This window comes from Equus asinus, chromosome 5, assembly GCF_041296235.1.
Source record: "Equus asinus isolate D_3611 breed Donkey chromosome 5, EquAss-T2T_v2, whole genome shotgun sequence".
Classification (NCBI taxonomy): Eukaryota; Metazoa; Chordata; class Mammalia; order Perissodactyla; family Equidae; genus Equus; species Equus asinus.
Genome location: NC_091794.1, coordinates 107,114,591 through 107,134,162, shown reverse-complemented (window position 1 = coordinate 107,134,162; position 19,572 = coordinate 107,114,591). Strand labels below are relative to the sequence as shown.

Below are 19,572 nucleotides of genomic sequence, written 5' to 3'. Positions count from 1 at the left end.
GAGGATGAGCCCTCCATCCAGAGGAGGCGATGGGAATCAGACAGGAGCTGCTGCCCGGTGCTAGGGGAGGCTGGAGAAGTGAGTCAATGCTGTTTTCAGGAAGGGACAAGACAAGCATCAAATGACAGTGCTACCACAGAGGTCAGGGTGGGGCCCCAGGGAAAGACAGGTCGGTTACCGGCTCCATGCATGGGAGCTCCCCACAAGCACTGGGTCAGTTACCACTGCCCACAGACATGGACGCGAGAGCAGAGTGTACTCTTTTTGCATCAGCCCAAGGCATTTTACTCCACTTAAATATCTGCAATACTAGTTAACAACAAGAAAAAATGAAAGCATCAATTTTTAGGAAGGGGAAGAGAGGGATATTTGCAATGCAAAAATCAAACAAACCCAAAATTCCAAAAAGTTCTCCAGATTATACTAGGGGTAGAGAAAAATTCTTCTGACTTAGTGAAGGTATTCAATATCTGTGAAAGTGAAGCCCTTTATCACAGATGATACTCAGAGCTGCCACAGCACCCTGCCCCATGCTTACGTGCTTTAGGTAACTGATTTTCTACTGCGACTGTAGGAAGCGAGTCTGAACACAAGCCCAATTTTACAGATGAGGAACCAAACTCAGGAAGCCATACCATCCTCTCATCCTCAAGGTGTGGTATAAACAGGTGTCTTGGTCCCCTGTCCTAACACAAGAGATGCAGGCAACTTCTTCAGCAATGGCCACAAGTGCGCACTCAGCAAGAACTGCTCGAAGGCTTTGGAGTGAGATGCGCCAACATCACTGCCTAACGAGGGGACGCCCGCAGCCTTCCTGAGCTTCACTTTTCATCTATCAAAAATGAAGATCATGGGGCCAGCTCCGCGGCAGAGCAGTTAAGTTGGCGTGCTCCGCTTCAGCGGCCCAGGGTTTCACGGGTTCAAATCCTGGGCGCGGACACGGCACCGCTCATCAGGCCACATTGAGGTTGTGTCCCACATGCCATAACTAGAAGGACCCACAAATAAAATATACAACTATGTACTGGGGGGATTCGGGGAGAAAAAACAGGGGGGAAAAAAAGATTGGCAACGGTTGTTAGCTCAGGTGCCAATCTTAAAAAAAAAACAAACAAAAAACACCAGTGAAGATCATAATCCCCACACCCTCCCTACCTCCCAGAGACCAGAGAATGTACCGTCAGATGCTACGCCTAGGCTGCTTGGCTCTCCGGCGTGGGTGACAGGAGTGGGCCCAGTGTGCTTGACGTGGTGGAGTCACCCAAGATCCGGCAGGGTGGAGGTCAGGGAATGAAAATGAGGCCTTCGGGGCAGGTTCTCTCACTCTCCTGCCTCTCCCCCTGCCCTCTAGCCCCTGGGAGGCCTCAGCCACTTCACTCCACCAACGCCCCCTTCGTAAGAACCTTCCACCCAGTCCAACTCTGTTATCTGTAACAGACTCCTAAATATGCCTCGTGCATTCCACATTTGGCTAATGCCATTCCCTTCAATTTACCTTTACTTTCTCTACAAATGTCTCAGACCCTGGCTGCTCTCCCAGGCTCAGATCAAATCCATTCCACTTCCACAAAACTGTCTTGGTCTCCAGCCCCATAAGCCCCTGAAATCCCAAACATTTACTAACCTGTTACATTCCCCAGTTGGCCTTTAGGTATTCTGCACTCCACAGCAGTCCTACAACAATGCAGGTATGCATGCATTCGCCCATCCATCCATGCATCCACCCATCCATGCAACTACTCACCCATCCATGCATCCACTCAATAAATATTATCGATCACCTGCCATATGCCGGGTACTGTCCCACCACTTCCCTTGTCCATTCTCTTCCCATCTCCAAGATGACTATTTCCCACCTCCTACTCTCCCTCAAACCTCTACCACTCACTCCCTCAGCAATCTCACCCAGTCTCATAGCATTAGGTACCACCTTAGTCACTGAGACCCGCCCTGACCTCTCTCCTACACTCCAGGTTCCAACACCCAATACCATCTCCACTTGGGTGTCTAACGGGCAACTTAGTGTAGCCAAATCAGAACTCCAGATCCCACAAAAAACCCTATGGCCCGCTTCTCCCAGTTTTTCCCATCTCAGTAAATGATTCACCCATCTGTGCAAGCCACAAACTTCGGAGTCATCTTTGTCTCCTCTTCGTTTTGCTCCATCCCGCCATGTCCATCCAGCAGCAGACTATTGGCTCTACCTTCAAAACCTGCTGCCTCTCTGCCCTCCACACTACAGCGCTAGTCCAAGCCCCTGTGGTTCCAGTGGGACAAGACAGCCTCCAGTAGGTCGACCTGCTGCCACTCTTGGCTCTGTATATTCTTTGCACAACAGCCAGAGTGATAGTTTTAAAACACAAGACCACGAGAGAACCCTCCAAAGGCCGCTGAACATCCCCTATTGGATTTCCTGCTACGTCCTCAGGGCATACAAGCCCTCCATGATCCGGCCTCTGCCCGACTTCACCTGTTGCCACTCGCCTCCACCCTCACTGGCTTGCTTGAAAATTTGTCAAATGCACCAACACAGGACCTCTGCCCTGGTGGCCCTTCTGCCTGAAAAGCCGCCGCTCCCCTCAATGACTTACCCGCCTGCCTGGCACTCCTCTCCCTCCTACCCCTTCAGAGCACTTATCACAACCTAACATTGCTTTAAATATTTATTTTGTTCATTTTTCACCTGTTTCCTCCATCAGAAGATCAACTCCACAAAAGCAAGGATTTGGCTATTTGGTTTGATGCTGTATTCCCAATGCTAAAATAATGCAGAGACAGGGTCGGGCCCAGTGGCTGAGTGGTTAAGTTCACGCACTCCACTTCGGCGGCTTAGGGTTTGCCAGTTCAGATCCCGGGTGTGGAGCTATACGCCACTCATCAAGTCATGCTATGGCAGCATCCCACATACGAAGCGGAGGAGGATTGGCACAGATGTTAGCTCAGGGCCAATCTTCCTCTCCAAAATAATAATAACAATAATGCTGGTACATAGCAAGGACTTGATAAATATCTACTGAATGAATGAATGAGTCCTGCCTAGTTGTTTCCTTACTAGATATGTCTGATCTCCCCTCACCTGAGGTTGAGCAGCCTATGACCAGGGGCAGCATCGTGTTCATCCTTTCACCTTCCTACGCCTCCTGGCCCGGGAGCCAGTTACAAGAGCAGGTACAGGCCTGGGAATGACAATCAGGCTGCACGATCAATGGGAAGTGCTGCCTGGCATGATGTGACGAGAAGGACCCGGAGGCCAGTCTAGGTATAGCATTATCGATTTCTGATGTGGGCCAAGGGCCGGAGGTGGGAAATAAAAGTGCAGTCTTTGGGGCTGCCAAGCCTGTTAACCCGGGGATCCTTGAGGCTGGAGAGAAAGCTGAATTGGCAGGGAAGGGCAGGCCAGTCCTGGCCAGTCCTCAGGTTTGGGAAGCTAAGGAGATAGGCCACTAACCCACAGGGCAGCAGATGCCAGTGGGCCCCAGGATACCAGGTGATGCTGCCCCATCAGCCCTCCGCCCCTGGAGAGACCCTCAAGCCCACCATCTCGGCCATTACTCCACAGCACTTGTGGCTCATGCAAGACACAGAAGCTGAGGGGAGCAGCCACTGAGCTAAATGTCTCTCAGACCTGGGGACAGAGGCAGAAATGGCCCCACATAACTTAGAGTGGGCCACTTTGGCCTTTTGATGTGACTCTTGGCATCTGATAAGAGTTCCACAGACACTTATCCAGGAGGTCTAGCCACTCCTTCCTGCAGGAGACCAGCCTGGATGTAACAGGAGGGGCAGGCCCTGGGGTGTTCTGCACAGCCATGCTATCCCCTTGCTCCCAGCCCCCCACCAGGCACAGAAACAGTCAAGCTGCTGGGGCACATGCCCTACATCCCCCTAACCTGGGGCCACCACACTGCCACCTGCTCCTCCCTGCCAGCAGGGTGAACTCCCAGAAGGCCCTCCCTTGCAGTCTCCATCCTGGCCTGCAGCTCCCTGGCTGGACAGTGCTCCGGCCAGCAGGGGGGCTCGTGGTCACTTGGGGACAGGAAGGCTGAAACCCCTTTTCCTGTTCTTCTCTTTCAAAGTTGGCAGACCTGACCTCTTTCATAACATTATTTTAGTGACCGAAGCACTTTTGCATCTGAGATTTTCCGCAACCACTTTGTGGAGCTGGTCTCAATGGCCCCACTTTCAGGAAATGGAGGTATTTGCTCCCTTCTCGCAGTGTAAGCAGCGGCAGGAAAGCCAAAGGCCCCGTTTCCACGCCCAGAGGAGCGAGCCCTCCCGCACCCACGACAGAGCTAGGAAGAAAGAACCAGCCATGCAAAAGCCAAAAAAGGAACCCTTTCTCTCTCCAGAGATTATGAAATCAAAGAGCATTTTGTTGCTTCTTGGAAATTACTCTCCTTATGACTTGGAGGCCACACAATTCAACAGGGCTTCCATCATCATCATCATCATCATTATTAAAACATTTGGTTTAGTTCTCGCCTCCTTTTCGAACTTTCACACAGAGAACACAAGCGTTTACCTGCGCTCACCCAGGACCGGACGAGCAGGTCGCGCGGGCTTCCAGCCCCCTCCTTCCCGGGGCTTGGCTGCAAGACTCCCGCAACATCTCGAAATCCCCCCAGATCTGCGCGGTCACTGTGGGAAGGAGGCCGGCTCTGACAAGCCCAGGCAAGCCCAGGCAGAGCCCGCTTCTGGTCCTCCCTCCTGCGCTCACCACCCGGGCCCGGGGAGGGAGAAGCCTCTCGCCCGCCCAGATCCGGGGAGTCAGCTCGCACCCGGGACGGGGCGCCGGCATCTCCTCCACCAGAAAAGAAAAAGGGCCAGGTGGGGAAAAGAGGAGCGGGTGGGGGCGGCGCCAGCTCGCGCGGGATTGGGGTGGCGGCGCAGCGGGCGCCGGGCTCACGTCGGGGGATGGGGTGTGCTCACTGCCGGAGGCCAGGGCCGCCGCGTCGGGGCGCGCTGCAGGGCAATGGCGCGCGCCTGGCCGTGGAGCAGGTTTCCCGGGCACAGGGTCCGGGCCCCGTGCCCCTCCACCGCCGCCGCCTGCCCGGGCTGGCGCTTCCCTGGCCAGAGCGCCGACTTTGCGCAGCGCCCCTCGCCTCCGCCCCCCGCCGAGTCCCGGGGCGCGCCTCCCAGAGCCGATGTCCGGGGCTCCACGGCCATCGCGACTCTTGCGCAGGCTCCTCGCCTGTCCGCGGCGGGACCGAAGCCCAGGCGGGCCGAGGGGGTCCTGTAAGAAAACAAACGGAATCCACGGGGACGCTCGCCGCGACGCCCAGCCCCCGGGCCTCTCCCCGGGAACAGGGAAGAAGAAACCTGCGTCCCGGGCGCGGGTGACGGACGTGTCCCGGGTCTGGACCTGTCGTCTCCACGACATTGTCAGCCTGGAGAGCTCAAAGGTCCCACGCAGCCCCAGATTCAAGGAGATGAGAAAGGACTTCTAGTGCCAGAAACGGGCACCCCACGCGGCCACCGCCTGCCGGCCCGGCGCCCCGCCCCCACTCACCGCGCCCCCAAGTTCCGGCGCTGCGGGCCGCTGGGGTGACACCGTTCCGTGCGGCCCGGGGCGCAGGAGCAGGCGTGGGGCACGGCCGAGGCGCGGCGCTGGGGAGCCGGGTGCTCCAGGCGGGGTCCGTGAGCTGGGCAGGGCCCTGGCGAAGCGCCCCGCACCCGCCTAAAGGTTCCCGGAAACAAAAACGCGGACGCGGGTCCCAAACTTGAAGTCGCAGGAAGGCACCCGGCAGCGCGGGAGATGCGCACCTCCCATTTCTCGCCGTTTCCGCGCTACCGTGCGCGTGGAGCCGGGCGCCCTCGGGTTTGGTGGGGACGCACGTGCAGGGGCGGCCCTGGAGACCCCGCCCCCCGCCCCGCTGTGCGGAGAGGGGTCTCCAGCCGTCATCCCGCCCCCAAGCATCACAGATCCCACCCAGTCCGACCTGGTCGGGACTTCGGGACCTTTGGGAGACAAACCACCACGCAGCCCGCAGCGCCCAGGTACGATGGGGCAAGGAGTCCCCGGGTCTCCCTCTGCTCCAGGTGTTTGTGCCCTCGGGGTTGTTGTAGGACAGAAACCGCTTCATCAGGAGCAGACCCTCCTCGCAGACGCACACCTACACACACTCGCGGGAGTCTGCGGGATGCGCCGGCGACCCGGCAGGCACGGTCTCCTCCACACGGACAGAACTGAAGGGCGAAGGCCTCCTTGGCCTCAGGAGGCAAGGGCTCCCTGCAGGGAGAGCGGAAACTCATTCGTCCTGCACTGAGAGAAAACGGTCCTGAGAGGAGGACTGGAAAGGGCTGTTGCCAGATGTGTAATCCCATTTGGGCACACCGGAGGGAGCGAGTGGAGGCCAGGTGTGAGCTGCCGCATCTGACACATTAGGATCCCGAAGCTCACAGGGATGAATCTGTGTGGAGCTCGTGTTTCCCAGACTTTTCCAGGGATTCTAGAACAGTCCTAGAGAAGGAGAGAGCCAGCCGGCAGGTGAGAATGTCCAGGTACAGGCGGATGGCTGCAGGTCAGGCCTACCTTTCCCCACCACCAGCAGTGCAGGGGAGGGGACAATTCCCCACCGACCCTTGCCTCCCGGGGTGGCCATCACCACAGGGTAGATGGGGTGGAGAAAGCCTTCGAAGATCCTCAAAGACTCAGGAGGATTAAGTGAGGCAGGTGGCTCTGGAGGCAGCACATGGCGAGGGAAGGGAAAAGCAGGTTCTAAACCTGGCTCACTGTGTGACCTTGGGCAGTAATAATAATAACAGCTAACTTGCCCTGAGCACCCTGTGTGCCTGCCATCATCCTAAACCCTGCCCAGGGAATCTCACCCAATCCTCAAAACAGTCCTGGGAGATGTCCTAGCACTGCCCCATGTACAGATGAGGAAATGGAGGCTCAGAAACTTGGCTGCCATCACAAGGAGGAGAGAGAGGTGGAACCAGGACCCAGACCCATGCCTTTCAGATCCCCGAGCCTCACTCTTTAAGCACCTGCCATCTTGCCTCAATTTGGCAAATTGCTTAGCCTCTCCAGGCCCCGGTGTCCTCATGTGTGCAGACAGCGGTCAGGCTCATGGTATGGATTCAATAAATAATATGGAATGAATGAATGACCACCCCCCACCCCCCAGGGCAATTGTAAGGACTGCGCTGGAGAGAGCGTCTGCACACACGGGGCACTTTCAGGCATTCACCAGCTCATCTAAGGAAACTCTGGGGCACTGGGCCCTGAGGAAGCTTGGGTTCTCTGCTCCATGTGTGTAGACACCTGGCAGCGTTCACGTCCGAGAGCCTCTGCCCTCCTTCGTCCTTTCCTCTTGCTTTCCTTTCAGAGCCACCAAAATGCCTTGACCTGGACAGCTAAAAAGGTAAATGAATGCATTTGGAGACACCAGACTTTGGCAAACAGAACTGAAAGAACCAGATTCCTATCCACTTTTCCATCCAGAGAAGCCAAACCACATCCAGGCCTCATTTTTTTTTCTTTAAGCATTTTTGTGTGCGTGAGGACTGTTTTACAAAGGCCTCTCTCTGTGCCAAAGTCTGTCTCGTCTCTCCCCAGCCCTGCCAGGTGCACAGCCCATCTGTGTTTCCTCTAGAACCCATCCAGCACGTGGACATACATACGCCCCTGACTCACAAGCCGGAGAGCAACGGAGGTAGCGTGGACAAGCCTCAACTTCTGCCCCCCGCGGGGCGCTGCACCTGCGTCCCCAGACCCAGCGGTGAAACAGGGCACCCAGGAGGCATTCAGGTCTTAATTTAACCACAGAGACCCGAGGAGTCCTGCTTCCCAGTCAACCTACCGATGGATCGCGTCCAAAAATGTGAATGACAAAAAGGAAAACAATGTCCTGGGATTAGATCATGGTGATGGTTGCACAATTTCGTGAATATAATAAATCCCACTGAATTGTACACTTTTTAATGGTAGAACTTATGGCATGTGAGTTATATCTCAGGAGAAAACAAACAAACAAAAAGGAGCCCCCATTCCTCCTTACTGGCTAGACATACTCGGCATGAAGCCGGCAGGACGGAAAGCCCTGCACCTTGGTCAACGCTACCTCCCTCACTTAGAAGATGGAATCCTGGTTGTGGGTGACTCAGGAGGGTCAGCATCCTATGGCTGCAGTGGTTTTCGGCCAGGGCCCTGAGGCCAAAGCAGCCTGTCTCTTAGGCCCTTGAAGATGGGACTGTAGCTACAGGGCCTCGGCCCGGACCCTGCAGAAGAAAGGGGTCTTGCGGGCTGGGGCTTTCTTCATTGTGGCCCCAACATCAGAGACTTACTCCGTGGGGTGATGGTGTACGGGCCAGTGTGTATTATGTGGCATGGGTGGGGGGGTGCTCCAGGGAGCCCACCTAGCACTGACAAAGCCCTGTGTTGGCAGGCGCAATTTTCAAGGCCCCATCTCTGAAGAAGGAAGCCCAGCTTGGTGAAGAAATCACCACCGGATTAAAAATAACAAATAAATGTAAAGAGTCAAAATGCTGTATAAAGGGGAGAATTGCTTTGAAGTATTTCCTCATTGCTATGCTGACTAGACATTTTAACTAAACATAGCTTTAAGGTTCTGTTTATTTTCCAGCTCCTAAAGTCACTCTTTGGCTCATGCATCAAATCAACCTTTTTCCTAACTGAAGACAGAGAGAGATCAATTCTTAGGAGTTATCTATACATGGATGGACCGATCTACAGCTATTTAATACATATACATACATACATTATTTAGCTCCCATTTGTCAAGTCCTCATTATGCGTGTGACAGACTTACGGGTTTTGCAGACTTGCTCTCCTTCAATCCCCAGCAGCTCTATGAAAGCCCCGGTGTTAGGCCCGTTTAGCAAGTGATAAACTGAGTCTCAGAGAAGCTTCAGTCCCTGTCCTTGTCTAAGGTCCTACAGCTTGAAAGCGACAGACCTGGGATTTGGACCTCTGCTGAATCCCAAAGGCAGGGTGGTTAACCTCAGAACACAGGAGCATGATTTGACAAGGTGGCCTGCACCGTGGGAAACTCCTCCATTGTTATTGGAACAAGTGAAAACTCCCCGACCTTGCATGCGGAGAAGTGAGACTTGCCCAGGTCTCTTGGCTGCTGCAGCTTTCAAAAATACACGTGACTGCTACCTCCCATTTCTCCAGCTTAAAGTGGAACATAGGGCCAATATCCTATTAATGTCCAAACTGTTCATGGTCCCAAGGTCCCGCCCTAAGGACTGTGGGAAGGTCGAGGATCCCAGCTGCCAAAGAATTCTGGGAGCAGCAGCTCACCCCAAGGATGCCAGTCGTGGCTATCACCCCCACAGTCCCTTCAGAAGAGATCTGGGATGGTCAGGTAGCAATCGGCTGGTTTTCCCAGGTGCAGTTGGGCAGGGTAATGGAGGAGGATGTCCCCCTGTCCCAGACAGGGCCAACCCACAGCCCTCCGTGTCACAGCTCTTTGGAGACATGAGTCTTGCCGATCCACACATTGGACGATTCAACAAACACAGATTAGGGGTCTCTCTTGGCCAAGCTCGGGCCCAAGTGCTTACAATAGTATCTTGTTTAATCCTCACAGTAACCCTAGGCTTTTATTCTCCCTGTCTCACAGATAAAGAAACTGAGGCACGGAGGGGTTACAGAGCTCACCCAAGGTTATGCTGCTAGTTAGCAGCAGAGCTGGGTTGTGAGCCCAGGCAGTCTGGCTTTAGAGTCTGCCGTCAATCACCAACAAATGCTGCCAGGGTGCTGAGTCCACCCCTTCTCTAGGACGTCCTAGTCCCTGGGGTTGGCTTCAGATGATTTCGTTCCCCAGACACCTCGCCCTTTGAGGTGCCCTGCCTCCTGTCGGCTGACATCGGGGCCATCCCAGTCTATCCAAGATGGTCCAAGGTCTGGGACTCCACCTTCTTTTTCCCAAGGCCCATTGGCCCCACTTCAAATTTCCAGTCACCTTCTCACTGGGGGAGGGAACGCAGCTCACCTGGCTACAGCCCTTCCTCAGCCAAACACTTCCAGCCTTCCCCTGTCCTCAGAACCCAGTGTCAAAGGGACGCTTGAGTGGTTCTTCCTGTGACAAAGATGGCCTGCTCCAAGACAGCTGCAGGACTCCCCTGCCAGAAACAGAAGCAGCACACAACTTTTAAAGAGCAGTTTCTCTTGCTAAATAAAAAGGGCTGGGGGGCCCAGCCGGTGGCGCACTGGTTGAGTTCGCACGTTCCGCTTCTCAGTGGCCAGGGTTCGCCGGTTCGGATCCCGGGTGCGGACGTGGCACCACTTGGCAAACGCCATGCTGTGGTAGGCATCCCGCATATGAAGTGGAGGAAGATGGGCATGGATGTTAGCTCAGGGCCAGTCTTCCTCAGCAAAAAGAGGAGGATTGGCAGTAGTTAGCTCAGGGCTAATCTTCCTCAAAAAACAAAACAAAAAAGGGCTGTTCTATCTCACCAGGTACTGTCCCACAACATATAGGATAATATCTATTACATAATATATAACACATGTCATATTATATGTAATATACATGTTTAAGTATATATATATTATCTATTGCTCAAGATTGGTGGTTCTCAACTTTTTTGGGGTCACATAATCTTTTGAGAATCTGATGAAAGCTATTAACTCTTTCCAAGAAAAAAAAACACCAACTTACATCACACAAAAATTTATGTACAGCTTCAGAAGATTCCTCACCTGTCTCCTCCCGACCCCCTCCTCCTGACAAATTTAAAAGGTTAAAAACATCGTGGTGCCATCCAACAGAACTTCTGTAAGGCTGGCAAAGTTCTGTCTGCTGTCCAATACGGCAGCCACCAGCCACATGTGACTATCGGAATAACGAACTAAATAGATGTAACGTCCAGTTCCTCAGTGCATCAGCTCGTGTGGGTAGCAGCTACTGTAGTTGCCAATGCAGCTCTGAAGTCTATCCTGAATCATCAGAAAATTGCAAACCTGGGCCGTGTCACAGGTTGGCTTGTTGTCACTGGCTTACACTGAGGGGCCTTATGAGAAAGAGCCCTAGGACGGCAGCCTCCCACCACTGTGCTTGCTGTAAGACACTGTTCATTATGAAGCATAATAGGTTTGGTAAGAGTCTCTCCATGACAATCTACTTTTGGGGTCTGGGATCCCCAAATGCAACATGGTAAGGAGACTTTTATTTGGCCACCAAACTGTCCTTCAACTAATTGTTGAAGGTTGAAGGTCTTTCAGTATCAAGCCAGCCAATGTGCTTTGGTTATAATGCAGCTGTCTGCATATGAACACGAGTGTTTGAAAGGTAGTGGTGTGACTGAGTTTGGGCAAAATATTTTGAAGAGTCTAATGGGTCACTTGTGCCAGGCAGCCCAGTGCTGAATGCCTGGCAGCTCACAATAGGACCAGAACTAGATCTGGTTAGCCCTGTAGACTAACGGCCTGGGGGCTGTCTCTCTGCAATCGCTGGAGACAAGAGGACAGGCACCCTGGCCCTGCCGCTGCAGCTGCACCTGCTGAGACCTATGCAGAAGCGATGGGCTTCCCCTGAGACTGTGAGCCCTTCAAACTCTGAAGGCTGCTAGGCCAGTGCCACCTGCTTTTTGCTGCCATGAGCCTGAGTCTGACAGATCCTCTTTCTTGCTTACTGGGTCCAGGGAGGCAGCATTAAAGCTTGCTTTCGTTCTTCTCATACCTTGTCAAGGTCACCGATGACCTCCACATTGCTAAACCCGATGCTCAATTCCAAGTCTCCATTTTGCTTGACCCATCAGCATCATTTGATACAACTGGTCCCTCCCTGATCTTTGAAACTCTTTTTTCCTTTACGTTTTTGGATACCACCCTCTCTTGGTTCTCACCTACTTCACCGACCACTTCTTATCAGTCTCCTCTGCCCGTTCCTCCCCCCACCTCTACTGTCCTGGGGTTGGAGGACCCCACGGCTCCGCCCATCCGTACACACTCCCTGGGTGATCTCATCCAGCCTCATGGTTTCTCAATCACATCTGTACGCTGACAACTCCCAAATTAATATATGTAGCCACAACCTCTCTGCTGACCTCCAGACTCTGATGGCTGACTGCCAATTCAAAGTCTTGTGGATGTGGACTAGGAATCTGAAAAATGTGATATATGCCAAATTAAAGTCCTGATTGCACCCTGACTCCCCAGATGCTCCTCTGAAGTCTCCCCCGTCTCCATACGTGGCAACTCCATCCTTCCTTTTGCTCTGGCAAAAGTCCTTGCAGTTCACCCCTGACCTGCGTCTCTCTCCCTCTACATTCAGTCCATCAGCAAATCCTGCTGGCTCCACCTTCAAAATACAGCCTTTCTCGGCTTTTTCTCATCATATCGTGTCTTCCACTCGTGTCCAGCCACTGTCACTCTCGCCTGGATGACTGATGTTCAAGCCACTGTCATTCTTGCCTGAATGTCACGGCCTCCCAAATGGCCTCACCTGGCCCTTTTTCCCCAAAGTCTGTCCTCAGCGCAGCATCCAGGAGTGACCTATTTAGAATGAAGTTTGATCACATCGCTCCTCTGCTCAAAACCCTCCAGCAGCTCTTCACTCAGCTCAGAGTCAAAGCCAAGGTCCCTTCTGTGGCCTAAAAAGTCCCTTCTGTGACGCGACTCCCAACTAACTTTACCTCATTTCTCACTGCTCTTTTTTGCTTACTCTGTTCCAGCCACACCGGCCTCTTGCTGATGTTGGAACATACCAAGGAGTCCTCTCCTCCTCCCTGAAGCCAAAGAGACAGCACTAGGCCCCTGGGGGCTGACATGCACCATCATTAGTCACCACCTCCTCATCACCACGCGCAGTGAGAACCAGAGGCTGTAACCATCAAGCCAGTTTCCATCCCGGGCCCCCAGGTAGACATCAGAGGTAACAATACTAAGGAGGTCTTTAGGCCCATGGTTATAATACTTATTTCTTACAGCCAAAGGGCTATAGAGGCAACAAGTAACAATCCTCTCCTCATTCAGAAAATATTAACATAAACACTTTATTTCTATTGCAGATAACCACATTATTCTATTGATTAATCAGAAAGAAGAAAAAAAAGGAAAAGTAACCCATGCCAGTAGGAAATGTGGATTGTTCTATGGAAGAGAGGGTCATCCATTGGAGTGTGGGTTGAAGAGAATTCCAAACCTGGGCTTTGCGATCGTGGAGCAGGGAATGCTATAGAAACGCCAAGGACGGCTGGGGCCCTTGCAAAACAGGGCAGATGTTAAAGAGACACAGTAATTGGTGGACTGGGCTGTCCATCTAAGGTAAGTCTACTCTAAAAGATAGCCGAGGCCAACAGAAAAAGAGCCAGAAAGAAAGGCACCCTGATCCTAGAGTATATAAATATTTCCACCATGAGGACCATGGGGATGATTCTCATGAATGATGCAGGTCAGTGTTCTTGGTGGAACCCCTTTTTCTCTACCCAGCCACATCAACACTCCTCCTCAATCCTTTTGGCAGACGCTACCAAGTGATGTACTTGTAGTCATTGCCCCTTCCATTGAAGTTAGCTGCGGATTAGCACCACCCAGGTCTTTCTAGAAATAGGAAGAATGCTTAGCACAGCCCTCAGAAAACTGTGTGTTGCAGGCATCCAGATTCCTGGCTGAAAGATATAAGGCACTCACAGGACTTCTTTGCTGGAGCCGTGTCTCTTCCACTTGCCTAGAGGGAACACCTTGGGAGAGCAGCCACTTTCGGCCTCCAGGGACCTGAAGAAGCCAAGAAAAAAAGCAGTTATGAAAAGCAAACCAATTCCAGGGCCAGTTGCACAGGAGGTGGCTTGGAGACCTGGCAGGTCTGCTCAAGTATCCCTCAGCAGCCTTCACTCCAAAGCGGGATTTTGCTGGTAGGAACCTCTCCTTCGAGTCAAGGCACTACAGTCTTCAGGAAATGGCTGAGAGGAGCCTGTGCCTTCCAGGAGCTTATGTGCACTTGGATCCCCAATAGAATTTGCAAACTTCTAAGGCAGAAGAGAGGGACGAGATGGCTCAGACACGACACAATGTGGCGCTCAGGCTGAGCAGAGGTGCTCAGAAGAGGTTCATTGGTGACCTGAGGTGCCTCTGAACCTACGGGGTGGCCTGGGAGGCCATCAGGGTGAAGACGAGCATCAGAGACAAGCTTGGCCCATTTCACAATGCTATCACGAACCAGCCTTATCTTACTCCTCCCGTTTTGAAGGAAAAACAAATTTGTACTTTAAAAAAAAAACAACACTTATGCTTGGTTCACTCCCTGTTGTGAAATAAGCACTTATTTATTACACTGTTGTGAAATAAGCGCTTATTTATTACACAGAAGGAAGCCTGATATCCCTGAGACCTTGAATGGACCATTTACAACCTTTGGGCCGCAGGGCAAGGGGACCTTCAGACCACAAAGGGGCGATGCCTTGCGGTGGCAGGGCCCTTCAGGAGGCATGAGAAACCCAGGCTACGGCCATGTCTTAGCGGACCTGGGAGTTTACAAAGTGAAGAAATATCAAAACAGGGTTAGAAAAATGCACATTTTAAACATTTAAAATTTAAAAACAGAACGCTTTTAGCGCACACACACAATCCAAATACAATAGAATCGTGCTGTTTACTAGAAATGGTGTAAAAAATCTGAAGGCCCTTTTTGGACAAGAAGTTCAGGCCAAACACCCCACCCCCCAGCAGAGAGACCCTGAAGCAAGATGCCCCAAGAAAGCGAGCACCAGGCCTTCAGCCGGCCCTGCAACAGGACCCTGAGCCCCAGGACTGGATGGGGCAACTAGCGATGCTTCTAAACTCAAGTGAGCCAGCACCCTGGCCCAATCTCCAAGTGTCCACTCTTGACCAGGACTTGGCTCAAAGAGGAAGGAGGAAAAGGCAGAACTGGGACCGTCAGCTCTATCATTGAGAAGTGTCCCCACGCCTTGTTGCTTTGCCACCCTTCTGTCACACAGTGAAATGCTGTTGATTTTTAAAGGCAGGGACCATATCCTGTACTGTTCGTACCTACTCGCAGCCCACATTCTCACGTCAGTGGATGCCCAATAAATGCCTGTTGGGTTGAACCGAATTATCAAGAAGGTACCATCAAGAATTCTTTGGGGGGCCAGCCCGGTGGCACAGCAGTTAAGTGTGCATGTTCCGCTTCTCCGTGGCCTGGGGTTCGCCGGTTCGGATCCCAGGTGCGGACATGGCACTGCTTGGCACACCATTCTGTGGTAGGCATCCCACGTATAAAGTAGAGGAAGATGGGTACGATGTTAGCTCAGGGCCAGGCTTCCTCAGCAAAAAAGAGGAGGACTGACAGTAGTTAGCTCAGGGCTAACCTTCCTCAAAAAAAAAAAAAAAAAAAGAATTCTTTGGCAAATCTAATGATTTTACACTGCCAGAGAGTCAAAAAGCTATAGGTTGCCTATGGTCCCATTTGAGACGACCCTTGTCAAATTTCTTGGTTAACTTTCTCCACTCCTGTCGAGTCAACCTAAACACCACCTACATCACCACAAGGGGTCTGGGAGCTCCCCTGCTCTGCAGCAATGACCTCGACAAGCATTTGCTGTGTACACACGAACATGTACAACACAGCCTTGTACTGCCCTAAACTGGAAGACTAAGGAGTTAGCACCTGTATGGTCTACATAATCTACGAAACAAGAGCAATCGATAAAACGTATTCTACCATGGAGAAGAGAGATAATCTCATGATACAGGAAAACAGGCTGTCTTCTGGATAATGGCAGAAATTCCCCCCGAGTAGCTGAAGGGTCTGAGCACGCAGCATTTTAGCTTCAAGGGTCTTCAAATCGGTTCTACTCACAACACCAAATCAATGTTAAACAAGAGGAACTGTTTGGGAGGAAAGAAGGAACTCACTGGGCACAAAAGTCAGCTGAGATTCCGAATAGAAACCCCCAAACAAGGACAGAAAGGCAGACCACCAAGGAGGAGGCTGGTAGGAAAGAAGGGGACCAAACCCAGTGGCTGATCCAAAGGTCTGGGTTTGCGACCATCCTTCTGTAACACTCCTCAAGCAAGAGGCAGGCACAAGGCCCAACCCGAAACCCAAAGGTGGCCTGAAGACCTTGCAAATGGACCAGAATGCTCAGGTCAGCATTGCTGGTGGCCCATCCCAATTGTCCTTTGGTACCCTGTTCAAGGATGGCCAGCCTTCCCTGGGAATATTGCTAAATTTCCTCAGATAACAGATGTACAAACGACGCATCAAGCCTACTCAAAGAAAGGATGACAATGAAAGCCACAGCGCACCCCTGTAGTGTGTTCAACAGAACTTTATAAGAGGCCAAAATGAAATGTGGAGTGACCTAGGAGATGACACACATCCTGAATGGCAAGGAAATTTCTAAGTAAACTTTCTGTTTTTACCAGTTGAAAATTCTTCTGCCTGAACGCATGGAACTAAATAAAGCTAAAACCCGGGCTCTGCAAACCACCCAGCTGGGCAGGGATCACTGGGTCTCCTTCCTGCGTCCTCTGGAGCCCTCTGCTGGAGGAATTCTGAATTACAGCACTAATAACCCACCCGGGAGCCCCCAGACTCAAGGGGCCCGGATTTCTGAGAATTGAAAAGAGGAACAACTATAAGGAAGTCCCATGTTTTCTCCTCTTGGGACTTTGTGCAGTGAGAGTTGTAAACCAGAGGTGCTGCAAACCTGCTCAAGGGCACTGTTCAGATCTCAGAGCAGAACTACCTGACGTCCTGTAAATTATGCCTCTGGTTCTTAACACCCCAGGTCCGTGTCACCTCCCAGTGCCCAATTTCCTTACCTTGTCCTACTTCACCTGAGTTGGGGCGCCTGATGGGTCCAGGGCTGATGATTTCATCCTTGTCCCACATGCCAGGTCAGAACATTTTCCAGGGACTCCCAGGTCTGCCCTGAGCGTCCCATGTCCTTGGGCAAGTCAGTTAATCTGTGAGCCTCACCATCCTCATCTCTGACTCTGGGCCTTGGACCAGATGATTTCTAAGTATCTTGCATTTGTGGGGTTAAAGTTCACATGCACAAAAGGAAAGACAGGTTCTGATCCTTAGTCAGATCTGCAGAGAATGAGAATAGCTGAGAAACTGCTGACTCTGCATTGGGCGAAAAGCAAAAACAGTCCATGGGGAAGTGTCATGGGTCAGGATCCGGCCCTGGAGCCCTGGGATCCCAGCAGCACCTGGAGCCTTTTCCTGCCCTCCCCCACCTGCCTCCCTGGTACTCCTTGTCTTCGGGATTCAGGGTGCTGCCACCTTGCCAAGAGAGCATCACCAGTGTCCCATTTCCAGTCGATGCCCAGGCCCATCATTTGTTCTCAAGGCTCTCACCTTTTCTTATGTCTTAGTCCCCGGAGAAGCCACAGGGACTTGGCTGGCCAGTTGGCTCTGCCTGGAGGGTGCAGGCAGTCCCCTGGAGAGCGGCCTGTCCCCATGTCCTTGGCAGGAAGACTGGCAGCCGCAGTGCTGTGCCTGTCCCAGGTTGAACAGGAGGGCTCCTGGTGTCATTCTGGACAGGCCTAAAAAACTAATGACATCAGCACAGAGCAGGGTCTGCAGGCCCCACGACCCCTGCCATCCCCTGCCCCTTCTCCGCTTCGACCTCCCTCCTCCTCCCAGCGCAATGCAGGCTCCCAGGGCAGCCTCCAAGGTGAAGACACTAACGCGAGCGATGGGAAGAAGCGGCCGCCAGTGCCAAGGCTGTTCCTGTGGAAGTCCAAGGTCCAGGTCAGTGAGAGGCAACAGTCTCTGAACTGTGTCACACCCGTGAACATCCCCAGAAGAGCAGGCTCCTGTGCGCAGCGTGACATCACTTCCCATCTTGTCGGGAGACAGGGCTTCTGCCAAGGAACCAGCCCCTGGGGACAAGTCGGGCAGCATTTTCATGCTGCTGGCATAATTGAGACCTGCACCAGAGGCTGCTATTCAGGGCACAAGGTGCAGTCTGGACCCCCTGGGGCTGCTCTCTCTGTCCCTAGGCCCCTGGCTCCTGCCACCTAAGCCCCTCACATCACCCAGGAGGGTCAGCAGCTACTGCACCCCACCCACATTTGCTGGCTCAGCTTCCCTCTGCAGGGGAAGCTGGACTTCCTCTGGATCCAACCTTAACCTTCCACAACTAACTCCATGACACTGGGGACAAAACCTTCTCCCACCGCCTTTGTACCCCAAACTGTCTCCATAGGCTTTCCCAGGAATCCTGAGTGGGAGCATTCAAGGGTGTGGTCCCAGAGGGTCCCTTTGCCCTCACCCAAGAGGATGCCTGAGTTGGGAATCCTTTCCTTACCCCCCAACTGGAATGGCAGCCCCGCTTTCCAAACTGGCGTCCACGATTCAGAGTAGGAAGTCCAAAGCCAGGGCCCTGGACACGGCTTCCCTGGGTTCCTCGCAAAGCCTTCACCCTCCTAACCCTTCCGAGGAGCTGCACATCTTGTTCTTCTCCCGAGGTTCCCAAAAATCACGCCCCACACCTGGTGGGTGCTCCATACAGAAGCATTTGAGAAAACGGCCCGTCCAAGGATGCCCGCCCGAAGGCAGTCGGTACAAGAGCTCCGTTTGTCATCCTTCGCGCCGTGGAAGACTTCCTCCTGCCCCAGCCCTCAACTCCGGTGAAGTAGAGTCGTGAAGAAATCGTTGTATAAACAAAGCCAGAGTCTCACTCACGCACCAATCAGGGACGGGGTCCTGTCTCGGCGCGGGCTGCGCGCAGCCGCCGGGAGGTGGCCGTCGGGACGTGAGCGCGCCGCCGGCAGCCCGGAGCAGTGGTGCAGGGCCCCTGCGCCGCCCGCCGCTGCAGCCCCGCAGCCGCCAGCACTGCTGACTTGGCCCAGGAGGGCGGGGGAGGGCCCGCAGCAGCTTGGGTTCCAACTGTCCCTGCGCAAGGAGACCGAAGAACCGGCAGCACGGGCTCAGCTGGCCAAGGCTGGGGCAGTTGATGGGGTGCGAGAGGAGAGCGCTAGAGCAGCCCTGAGTCAGCACTGGTGCATTGCGAGGTGCCCAGGAGCCTCGGACCAAGACCTACACCCCGCTCCGTGCCCCTCCAGCACACCCTCACCTAATGCCAGGACCAGGCCCGCCTCATTTTCTCCCCTCAGCAATTACTGGATAATAATAATGTGCCCTGCAGCAAGTACTCTGGGGGATGGAAAGATAGAGAATTCTTTTTAAAGACCTATCACCTCCTAGATGTTATTGTGGGGCAGGCACAAGGCCATGGGGATCTGACCTGCGGACAGCCAGGGGAAAATCTTGTCCTCACTGCCCAGTGGTTCTGACATGGGAATAGCAGGGTGTGGTGGTTGTCAGCAATGCGTTGGATTTTCTGCCTGGCATGACCTGGGAAATGCTGGCCCCTCGCCGTCCAGGGCCAGCTCTTGCCTTACCAGCTCCTCCCAAGCTGGCTTTCCTGTTCTGTGGCCTGAGAGATGAGGGCATCCAGGGGCCTGCAGGGGCGGAGGCCCTCCCTCCGCCTATCCACCCCTGAGGGTCTGTGTCACCTTGGCTGCTTCTTCCCCGGCTGTCTTGAGTGGTCCCTTTGGTCCAGACAGCGCCTGCCTGAGGGAAGGAGCTGGGAAACTTGTGGCAGCCTCTCGTTCAGCTCATCCTGGCAGTGTGTGCAGTT

General features: G+C 53.3%; 1 long non-coding RNA gene across 3 annotated transcripts; it reads left to right on the top strand.

The window, feature by feature from the left end:
• The first annotated feature begins 4,688 nt into the window (after positions 1 to 4,688).
• Positions 4,689 to 17,626, top strand: LOC123285651 (uncharacterized). 3 transcript variants are annotated; one of them, XR_006527435.2, is made up of 4 exons: positions 4,689 to 4,827; positions 12,649 to 12,848; positions 12,985 to 13,240; positions 13,569 to 17,626. It is a non-coding gene; the product is annotated as an uncharacterized lncRNA (long non-coding RNA). The 3 variants fall into 3 exon arrangements; XR_011503661.1 differs by having other exon boundaries at positions 12,649 to 12,835; positions 12,985 to 17,626; XR_011503660.1 differs by having other exon boundaries at positions 12,985 to 17,626.
• Positions 17,627 to 19,572: the final 1,946 nt, after the last annotated feature.